This window comes from Coregonus clupeaformis, chromosome 29 (genome assembly GCF_020615455.1).
Source record: "Coregonus clupeaformis isolate EN_2021a chromosome 29, ASM2061545v1, whole genome shotgun sequence".
NCBI classification, from domain to species: domain Eukaryota; kingdom Metazoa; phylum Chordata; class Actinopteri; order Salmoniformes; family Salmonidae; genus Coregonus; species Coregonus clupeaformis.
The window spans coordinates 29,065,005-29,075,237 of record NC_059220.1 but is presented as its reverse complement, the minus strand read 5'-3'; positions in this window follow the sequence as shown (position 1 = coordinate 29,075,237).

Below are 10,233 nucleotides of genomic sequence, written 5' to 3'. Positions count from 1 at the left end.
GGTGTTGTTGCTAGCAAATTGGGCGAATAGTTTTCATTACTCAACTCCGCCTCGATATAACGGAGTTGAGCGTTCCACAGCTAGTATTATCCGGGAACCTTGGAACGTCTCTATCCCATTGAAGTTGAAATTTAAAATGATAAGGGTTATGGTAAGTTTAGGGTAGGGATGTCCCAAGGATCCCACATCCCAGATAGGGTCTTTATCCCACCCATAAAAAAAAAGCAACCTCAGTTGAGCTCTCTGCACTATGCTTAAAGTGGCAGTGCAGTTAAAAACGTGATTTTTCACATTAAGAGGTCGAAATAACACTAAAATTATGATAATGCCCTTTTTGTGTAGGAGCTGTTTGAAAAACATGCATGGAATTTCAGCCTGTTCGGGTGGGATGGAACTTTTGGCCCACATCATGATGTCACAATGTGATCTGATTATAATAGACCAATGACTGTTCATCTGGGTAAGGGGGTGGGCTCTTGACCATGCTATCAGCCAATCAGGGCTGTATATGTAAATATCTTCAAATTTGTTTCCTAACATCCACACAATCAGACAGCATTTCAAGGGCCAAATGAGGCTCAGGGAAATAAATGATAACACATTTATTTTGGAGTTAGTTTTTTTAAATAAACACAAACAGTGATTTATTAGACATATAGTGATGATTTAAATATTTTATTACCAAGACTGCATGGGGGCTTTAAGCACATAGGCTACTAGTAGGCTACCAGAGTCTAGTTATGGACATCATACAACAAGGGAATATAATATCTGTATATATATATATTTTTTTTAAAGGGAACTTCCCAGAGGGCAATATAACAGTACATCATGTCATGTCAACAGTTTTCTTGACCAGGCAAGCAATAGATAGGCCTATAATATAGCTAGTATGAAAAAAAGTATTCCCAGTGGTTTGCAGAATACTTCCCTCAAAGTGATATTGTTCCTTGTGTGTGGAGAGAGACACATTCTAAATGTATTAGATCAGTTAATACTTTTTAAAACAATATAAATAAGTATTTTTAGACAATGTCTGAGAAGTGCCAATAATGGACTGGCTGAATGAAGCGAAAAGTCATTTACCATTCCTTTCAACTCTCAAATGAAGCCAGGCTAAATAAAACAATTTTTTTATGTCTCTGAGAAAATTAGCACAAAAGCCATTTAATCTCTCTCATCTTACTCTTAATAACTGCACATTTCCCCTTGGGCCCATGGGAAAGGGCCTCTCTGTGCCGCTGCCACCTTATCGGTCCTCTCCATATTTCAGCATGCTGAGCGGATCCCTCAGTACCCAGCCCCCGGCCTCCTCTCGCCGGGCCTGTGGGAGAGCTGGGCTCCAGGGCCCGCCATTGTTCTGGCCTGGGAGGCAGTCCGGGGAGAGGCCTGAAAGTCGGAGAGGGGGAATAAAAAAAAAAACTCTGCCACTGCTTCATTAAATGCCAGCCTTTCACAAGCAAACATATCAGAAACAGACCCCTTTCAGAGGTGGTAATTAGCAATTTGGAAACCTTGCCCCCTCAGGATATACAGTTTCAATTTAGTCGGCAGGACAGCTTTAGATTCTAAGGCACTTAATATTCATTGTTTCTCCCATCTTCCCAATTTCTCAACGTACATTGTCTAGCCTTTTGCTGGTGATAAAGTGTTTTATCTGTCATGTAATTCTTCTTTTCAATGAGCCTTCTGCAAGAGAAGTTAATTTTTCTAAATAATTTTCTAAGGGATTTGTCAAGAATGTGTGGGATATGATAACAAAGTGCTTTTCAAGAAGCACCAAGCCAGAAATCCTGTAGAGTTGTGCATGCTTGATTAAGTTGAGAAGTAAATAGTCTGTAAGAAAACTTGGGGCAACTCTGCCACAGAGGAGACTCTCCCCTCCACAGGAAAGGGCATATGGGTCATTGAATGCGAGGCCATCAAAAGCCTGAACAAACATGCAAGAAACTTGCATCACATGTTAAATATGACCCACACATTCGTGACAAATCCCTTTGAAAATTATTTATAAAAATTATTTAACAAATTATTTAACAGTATAGCTGAAAGATTACCATTACTTTTTTGACCATTGTTTGGTACTGCTATAATACTTATTTTGCTGCCTGGATGAGAGGGAAAATGTTTGCAAAGTGTTTAATAACCCAAGCCACACCCTTTACCTCAGGGGGCAAGAATAACACTTATCTGGGCCTCTCTGGATCCTTTGTTTCTTAATGCTACCCATTCCATTCATTTGCAATCTGCTTTGTCTAATAAAAATAATTGATTTTTGCCTCTTTCACATAAATGAAAAAGGAATGTGATTAAGAATTTTGCCCCCCCCCAAAGAAAATCGAAATTCCAAGATCCTCATCAAAAATGGAAAAATACATAACTCATTAAAGCCAAAAGAAATGGCTTAAAATGTAAAAAGAGGGACAGGGAATGAAATAATGAATGGAGTCCGAGTGAGCTATCTTTCCCAGGCAGAGCGCCACTAGGGAAGCAAACTCCCAGCCAGCAGAAATGAGCTACCTATCTGTGAAAAGAGTGACTGCTCCATCCTATTTGACTTGGCTTCCCTATCATCTCTTAAGAAGATGTCAGCCTTGCTTCGTCTATTGCTCTGAGCCTTTATCAACCCATAGACGCTCCGCTGCAAAAAGGGGAGCCTCATTTCAATGCCTTTCAAGGAGCAACACTAAAGAATAAGTGTTATGCGATAAAAAGAGGGTTGTTAAATAGATCTGTCTATTTGTATGGTAATAATGATCGCTTAAGGACCTGGGGTTCCGTGACTTGTAGAACAAGGAAACAAATCTGTATTCAGGTGTTGTGTTAACATGACTCTCCAAACGACCTTGTGAAACTTTTACACAGTAACAAATGAGTTGCATGCTACGTTTTTTCCTTATTTTCTCTGCACTAGTCAGACTGAAACTAGCTTGGTATGGGAGCATCCTGTGGCCGCTCAACACAACTCACTGATTTGATATAAAATGGGGCCCTTGATACCAATGTTTCCCACTATCATATCATTGTTTGTTTTGGTCACATTCAGGGCTTGAAGGCCCCTGATTTCATTGACAAGGTCAGAACCATTTTCATCAAAGAAAAACATCCTGATGTTTCCCATTCCTTCAAAATAAAGGAAACATTGTTGACCATTATTGTTGATCAAGTTACTGCTAGCTACAACAACCACTGTAAGACAAGAAACACCAACATAAACAACATGACAAAAGCCAATACAGATCTCTCATTAGGTTTCAAAGGATGCTGTTTTTCTGGCCCCAGATGGCAATATTACTAACAATGTTATCTGAAAAGCTGGTCCACAGACCTCAGGAGCATTGTTTTTGTTGTCAAGGAAATCAAACAGTGGTGAGTGTGTTTGTTGTGTCTCTGTACCTGGAGACCTCCTTGTAGCACATTATTTCAGATGTGTTGTTTCCTACAGTTAGTGATGTCAGCTTGTCCCAATGAAGGCAGGGTTGACATGTCAATTTGGCAGAGGGGCGGGCCAGGGTTGACCGCAGTCATTTGATCCTTCATCTCACATTTTGATATCTCAGTCTTGTGTCAGTACAAACAACAACAGCCCAGCCAATGACGTCTGCCAGAGAGTGGCTGATGAACATGATTGATTCTTCAGGCAGACCAGGGGATGAGTAGGGCTTCTCCACAGATACAACAATGACATGAACACTTTATGAAAAAGCTCCCCTCTATACTCAGAGCAGCTGGAGTGAGTCAGGGTGTAATCTTTGTTGCCAACCCCCTCAATAGAAAGTACCTAATAGAAACACCCAATAAAGAACATGTCCATTTATTCAAATATCAACACATCTTGTGACATTCTTCCCTGAAAAGCAATGGATTCTCTGTATATTCTGTGTGGCCCCTACATGTCTCCAAAGAGTGAATTGGTAATGGCAGGGTTGGGGGTAAAATAACTAATTTCTCCATTAGCAGCCCCTGGTTGAACTGTGAGTATTCACAGCAGGCAGTCATGTTGGCCAACCCAGCTCTGCACCCCATGCCTGGCTCCAGTATGGCCTTCCCCAGCCTGGTCACCCGCTTCCATTTATCTAGTGGGATAACTATAGAAATCTGTCAGGAGGCAGGGGGAGGTTTTTTCGCTCTGCTCCAGCCGAGTTGGCAGATTGAGAGCCTCCCGTAATGCACAAGTCTGTTTTTATTATTCTTGCTGGGGGAACACTATTTCATCAAGCGCATGATTCCACAGAAGAGAGGAGATAGCCCAGCCGGCTATATTTCTTCCAATCAAACATTCCAAGGGGAAAAAATGAGTGGGTGCCATCAAATCACAGAATAATGCTGCCAGATTTTATGTAAAAAAGAAGGACTGATGGACAAATACAGGAAGGCAAGACAAGTTAAATGATGTGTGTTCAGGAGCTGAGATTGGAAAACTGACAGATAAAAGCAGCCTCTTTGCTGGAATATAAATTGTTGTGCGCTGTAAAAAGGCTTTTATCTGCAGTGAATATGGGACGTAATACACAGGTCAGGGTTAAGTCATTTTCGATGGCAAGTTAAGCGAATAATGAAGGCGAGCCCGCCCGGAGAAGGAGCAGCGCTACTGCCAGTTTGTCTTCATTTATTATGCCAAATCTCATGATTTTGGTGTTGCCACGGTGGGTGCTCTGGCGCGCACCAGTGGACGACATATCGCTTAATTTACACAAGGTAATGAAAGCAGGGAATGGGAGGACAAAACAATTTACCTGCTGACACAGGAAGAAGTGATTTGCGAACATGGGGGTGAACGGAAGAGCAGGCAGAGGGCCAAGGCAGAGGGATGAAAGAGAAAGGGAGAGAGGGAGGGGGTGAGGAGGAGAGAGAGAGGCATAGAGGGATGAACGAGAGGGGGGGGGGTCGAAGAAAAAAACAATAGGAAGGGGTTAGGAGGATAAAGGAGATAGTTGGGTGTTAAGACAGAAAGAGAGAAAGAGCGATATGGAGGAGGGTGTCGGTGGGGGGGCTCTTCTGATCACAGCACTATTCTGATCAGTTCTGATCACAGCCATGATGATGGCTCTGGTAACTCCAGTTTAAACACACACACACACAAACACGCAAGCTGTAATTGACTTCAAACCTGATAGAGGCTGTTCTGAAAAGGCCCTTGTTTTACTCCTTCCCCCTTCCCAATTGTAATCATTTAGACTACGCCACTCCAGTGGAGGGGGCGGGGGGAGGGTAACTATTATCATCACACTGCCCATACAACAGGTATTTCTACCCACAGACATCATGAGTTTGTAAGACTGCTATCTCAAACTACTCTGTTTATACAACCACATTACAGTAGTTTAACACAACCACGTTATGTAAAGTTTGCACACACACATTTTGAATCTTGTGTGAATGTTGGCATGGTATTACAGAAACGTATAGTAAATTCAAACATCATAGAAAGTTTTTTTTCTGTAAAACATTCAAAGCTATAGAGGAATTTCATAGTTTTTGAAGATTGACGTGTTCCCTTTAAAATGAGCTGTTCACTTACAGAGGTGCTGAAACTCTCAGACTTGCCATGATGTTTTGTAACATTCTCCTACAGAGTTTACAGACATACATTAAGCTTCCTAGAATTGCCAGATGGACGGCGACAAAGATCGAAATTCAATGAATTGCGGCCATTCAGCTGATGTTCGTTCACCTGAGCAGACAAGAGTCCGACTTGTGACAATGCTTGAGGAGAAGCCCTGTAAATTTCCAATCACTACCTTTCAGGCCAGGCCACTCTTCAGGGCAGTAAGATCAGATGAGATCCAGCATTTTCTTTTGTAAGAAGCCACAGTCTATTTGCCTGCACACTGTAACAAAAACAATCAGACAGAGAATCAGGCTTTTTCAGTCTCTCTGGAGAGGGACCATAGGGAGGGGGAGGAGAAGGGGAAGAGGAGGGGTGAGTCTGGTCCCACTGGCCGCCCACGGTGGGTGGTTGTGGTGATGATAAACGGAGTGGCGGCACAGCACTGGGGCTCTGCTGGCACGGCGCGCTGCAGGACCAGACACCGAGAGGAAGTGTCACTCTCTGCAGGCCTGCTGGGTCAACCTGGAGTCTGCTGTGTCCTGCTGTTTGAGTCTTCACAACAAATCAAACACCATAACACCCCTCCCTGAACACAACTGGGGGCCCTCCGCTGTCTGGAAGAATGTGCTAACAAACTCTGGTTCTCATCCAGAATGAATTGAGCAGCACAGCACTGCTCACTGAATATCTGAATGAAACATAACCATTCAACTGCTTACAGCTGGGAGCCCTGTTCTCCCTGGGAGGGTAACTGATCTTTGGGCCCTGGATCTGAGGGTGCTCCTCCCACAGGCTCGCCTCTCCTCCACCCTCCCTCCGTAGGCTCTCCTATCCTCCACCCTCCCCTGTCCCTGGCCCCCTCCGTAGGCTCTTCTCTCCTCCACCCTCCCCTGGCCCTGGCCGTAGGCTCTTCTCTCCTCCACCCTCCCCTGGCCCCCTCCGTAGGCTCTCCTCTCCTCCACCCTCCCCTGCCCCTGGCTCCCTCCGTAGGCTCTCCTCCACCCTACCCTGGCCACGGCTCTCCTCCGCTGGCTTATTTCCTCTAACAATGAGAGGTGACAGTGAACAGCGGAACTCATCAGTGTGAATAACACACAGTCACGCTCTGCGAGACCCTATCTGGCGGTATGCACACACGTGAGTGTCACAGGGGGCTGGGGGCCCAGTGAAGAGCAGCACAGCGGCTGGCAGGATGTCAGCCCCACTCCGACCCCTCCATTACAGCTTAACCAGGGACAAATTGAGCGATTTGATGTGTTACTGTATATCGTTTGACTCACTTTGTTGTCTTACAATGCTGTGGTGCAATTGTAGACTAGTGTAAAAAATGTAATAACCTCTACTGGATGGAATGGTGTAATCAATATAAAAGTGCAGTGTCTCAGCTCTATACCAAGGGCATGCCAGTCATCTTTGGTTTAAACTTTACAGAAATAGCTCACATTACTGTAAATTCAGGTGTCCCATAGTTGCATGCTCTCAGTCTCTTCAGCCTTCCTTTGTCCTTTTGTGACAGACAGCCAGGAGCTGCAGTCTTCAGTTAAGCCGCAATAAGACGACCACTGGTCAGGCTTAATTTACCCACTTTCCCTGTCCACTGCCCCATCAGCATACAGTATTACATAACTGCTAATGGACTAATAGCGAGAGAGAGAGAGGATAGTTAGAGAAATGGAGCTCAGGTTCATCTAAACATTTAATAATTTATCCAATCTGGAGCGTTCACCTCTTACTGGGCTAATTATATCATTTAACTGGCCTGGATGAGTGGCCAATGCAGCCACTCTCTCTTACACTGTCACCACATAATTATGACTTATGCCAGCACAGCCTAGCAACCTGGATGAAGTCAGTTTGCCATAAATTTTAATGATCACTTAGACGATACGAACATTCACACGGCTTCCACCGCATTAACAGGAAAATATGGATGCCATTAAAGACAAACCAGAGACCAGAGACAGGAGGAGAGATGAGAGGAGATGTGGGGAGTAGGAGATAAACAGGGGAGACGTGACAGAAGCCCTGTTTATACCTGCCGTTAACATGAGTCCTTTGTCCTGATGTTGTCTTGATCTTGACCTGATCTTGTCTGTTTCACAATTAGAGCACAATACGTATTTTAATTGTCTACACATGAGCACAATCACAATGTGGACAAGATCAGGACAAAGGCTGCATGTTAGAACCAGGTATAAACAGGACTATAGGGACAGCTAGGCCAGCTGATACAGGGCAGATACATTTTCTTGCGTCTGTGGGATGGGTTTCTGTCTGTGGTCACTCTGCTCGGCCTGGTTGGGGAGTAACAGGGCTGATGTGGCGTCAGTTCAGTCCTGTCAGAGAGGTAAACACTGGTTCAGGAACCAGAGCTGCTGTTGCTGTTGCTGTGGTGTGGTGCGACCTGTCCCGTCCTGCAGCAATGGAAAAACAGTAGCTGACACTCTACTCCTGAGGCGCTGCTGGTGACCTCATTTAGAACATGGGCTTTTGGAGGAGGGGTGGGGAGGAGGTGGGGTACTGTATATGGTGGACAGGGAATGCTGGCTTTGGCTTTTAAGTTCCAAACCTCAAAGCACTCGCACAAAGTTTCAAATAACTTTCAAAGGTTGAAATAAAGAGAAATGTAATAATGGACATAATGAAAAGGGCTGCATGTCTTTTTAATAGCTGTAAGATGGCTAATTACCCCACTATGATTGATAATTGGAGAGGCACATTAGGAAATTTGAGACCCCTGAGTTTTTCTACTGAAATAATTCTACATTTCTCATGTAATTAAGAGATGTTATATGACTTTACTGACCTTAAATGACTGTGAAAGAAGTAATGTGAAAACACAGGTATAACAGAAAGGAATAGGCCTCTCAGATAGAAAGGGACTTGACAGTGGTAGATGGCCTGTCGAGAGAGAGAGAGAGAGAGAGAGAGAGAGAGAGAGAGAGACCTATTCCAATTGGCTATACTTAAACTCTTTAACATCATCCTTAGCTCTGGCATCTTCCCCAATATTTGGAACCAAGGACTGATCAGCCCAATCCACAAAAGTGGAGACACATTTGACCCCAATAACTACCGTGGGATATGCGTCAACAGCAACCTTGGGAAAATCCTCTGCATTATCATTAACAGCAGACTCGTACAATTCCTCAGTGAAAACAATGTACTGAGCTAATGTCAAATTGACTTTTTACCAAATTACCGTACGACAGACCACGTATTCACCCTAATTGACAAAAACAAACCAAAACAAAGCCAAAGTCTTCTCATGCTTTGTTGATTTAAAAAAAGCTTTTGACTCAATTTGGCATGAGGATCTGCTATACAAATTGATGGAAAGTGGTGTTGGGGGAAAAACATACGACATTATAAAATCCATGTACACAAACAACTAGAGTGCGGTTAAAATTGGCAAAAAAAACACATTTCTTTCTACAGGGCCATGGGGTGAGACAGGGATGCAGCTTAAGCCCCACCCTCTTCAACATATACAGTGAGGGAAAAAAATATTTGATCCCCTGCGGATTTTGTACGTTTGCCCACTGACAAAGACATGATCAGTCTATAATTTTAATGGTAGGTTTATTTTAACAGTGAGAGACAGAATAACAACCAAAAAATCCAGAAAAACACATGTCAAAAATGTTATAAATTGATTTGCATTTTAATGAGGGAAATTAGTATTTGACCCCTCTGCAAACATGACTTAGTACTTGGTGGAAAAACCCTTGTTGGCAATCACAGAGGTCAGATGTTTCTTGTAGTTGGCCACCAGGTTTGCACACATCTCACGAGGGATTTTGTCCCACTCCTCTTTGCAGATCTTCTCCAAGTCATTAAGGTTTCGAGGCTGACGTTTGGCAACTCGAACCTTCAGCTCCCTCCACAGATTTTCTATGGGATTAAGGTCTGGAGACTGGCTAGGCCACTCCAGGACCTTAATGTGCTTCTTCTTGAGCCACTCCTTTGTTGCCTTGGCCGTGTGTTTTGGGTCATTGTCATGCTGGAATACCCATCCACGACCCATTTTCAATGCCCTGGCTGAGGGAAGGAGGTTCTCACCCAAGATTTGACGGTACATGGCCCCGTCCATCGTCCCTTTGATGTGGTGAAGTTGTCCTGTCCCCTTAGCAGAAAAACACCCCCAAAGCATAATGTTTCCACCTCCATGTTTGACGGTGGGGATGGTGTTCTTGGGGTTATAGGCAGCATTCCTCCTCCTCCAAACATGGCGAGTTGAGTTGATGCCAAAGAGCTCGATTTGTCTCATCTGACCACAACACTTCCACCCAGTTCTCCTCTGAATCATTCAGATGTTCATTGGCAAACTTCAGACGGGCCTGTATATGTGCTTTCTTGAGCAGGGGGACCTTGCAGGCGCTGCAGGATTTCAGTCCTTCACGGCGTAGTGTGTTACCAAATGTTCTTGGTGACTATGGTCCCAGCTGCCTTGAGATCATTGACAAGATCCTCCCGTGTAGTTCTGGCTGATTCCTCACCGTTCTCATGATCATTGCAACCCCACGAGGTGAGATCTTGCATGGAGCCCCAGGCCGAGGGAGATTGACAGTTATTTTGTGTTTCTTCCATTTGCGAATAATCGCACCAACTGTTGTCACCTTATCACCAAGCTGCTTGGCGATGGTCTTGTAGCCCATTCCAGCCTTGTGTAGGTCTACAAT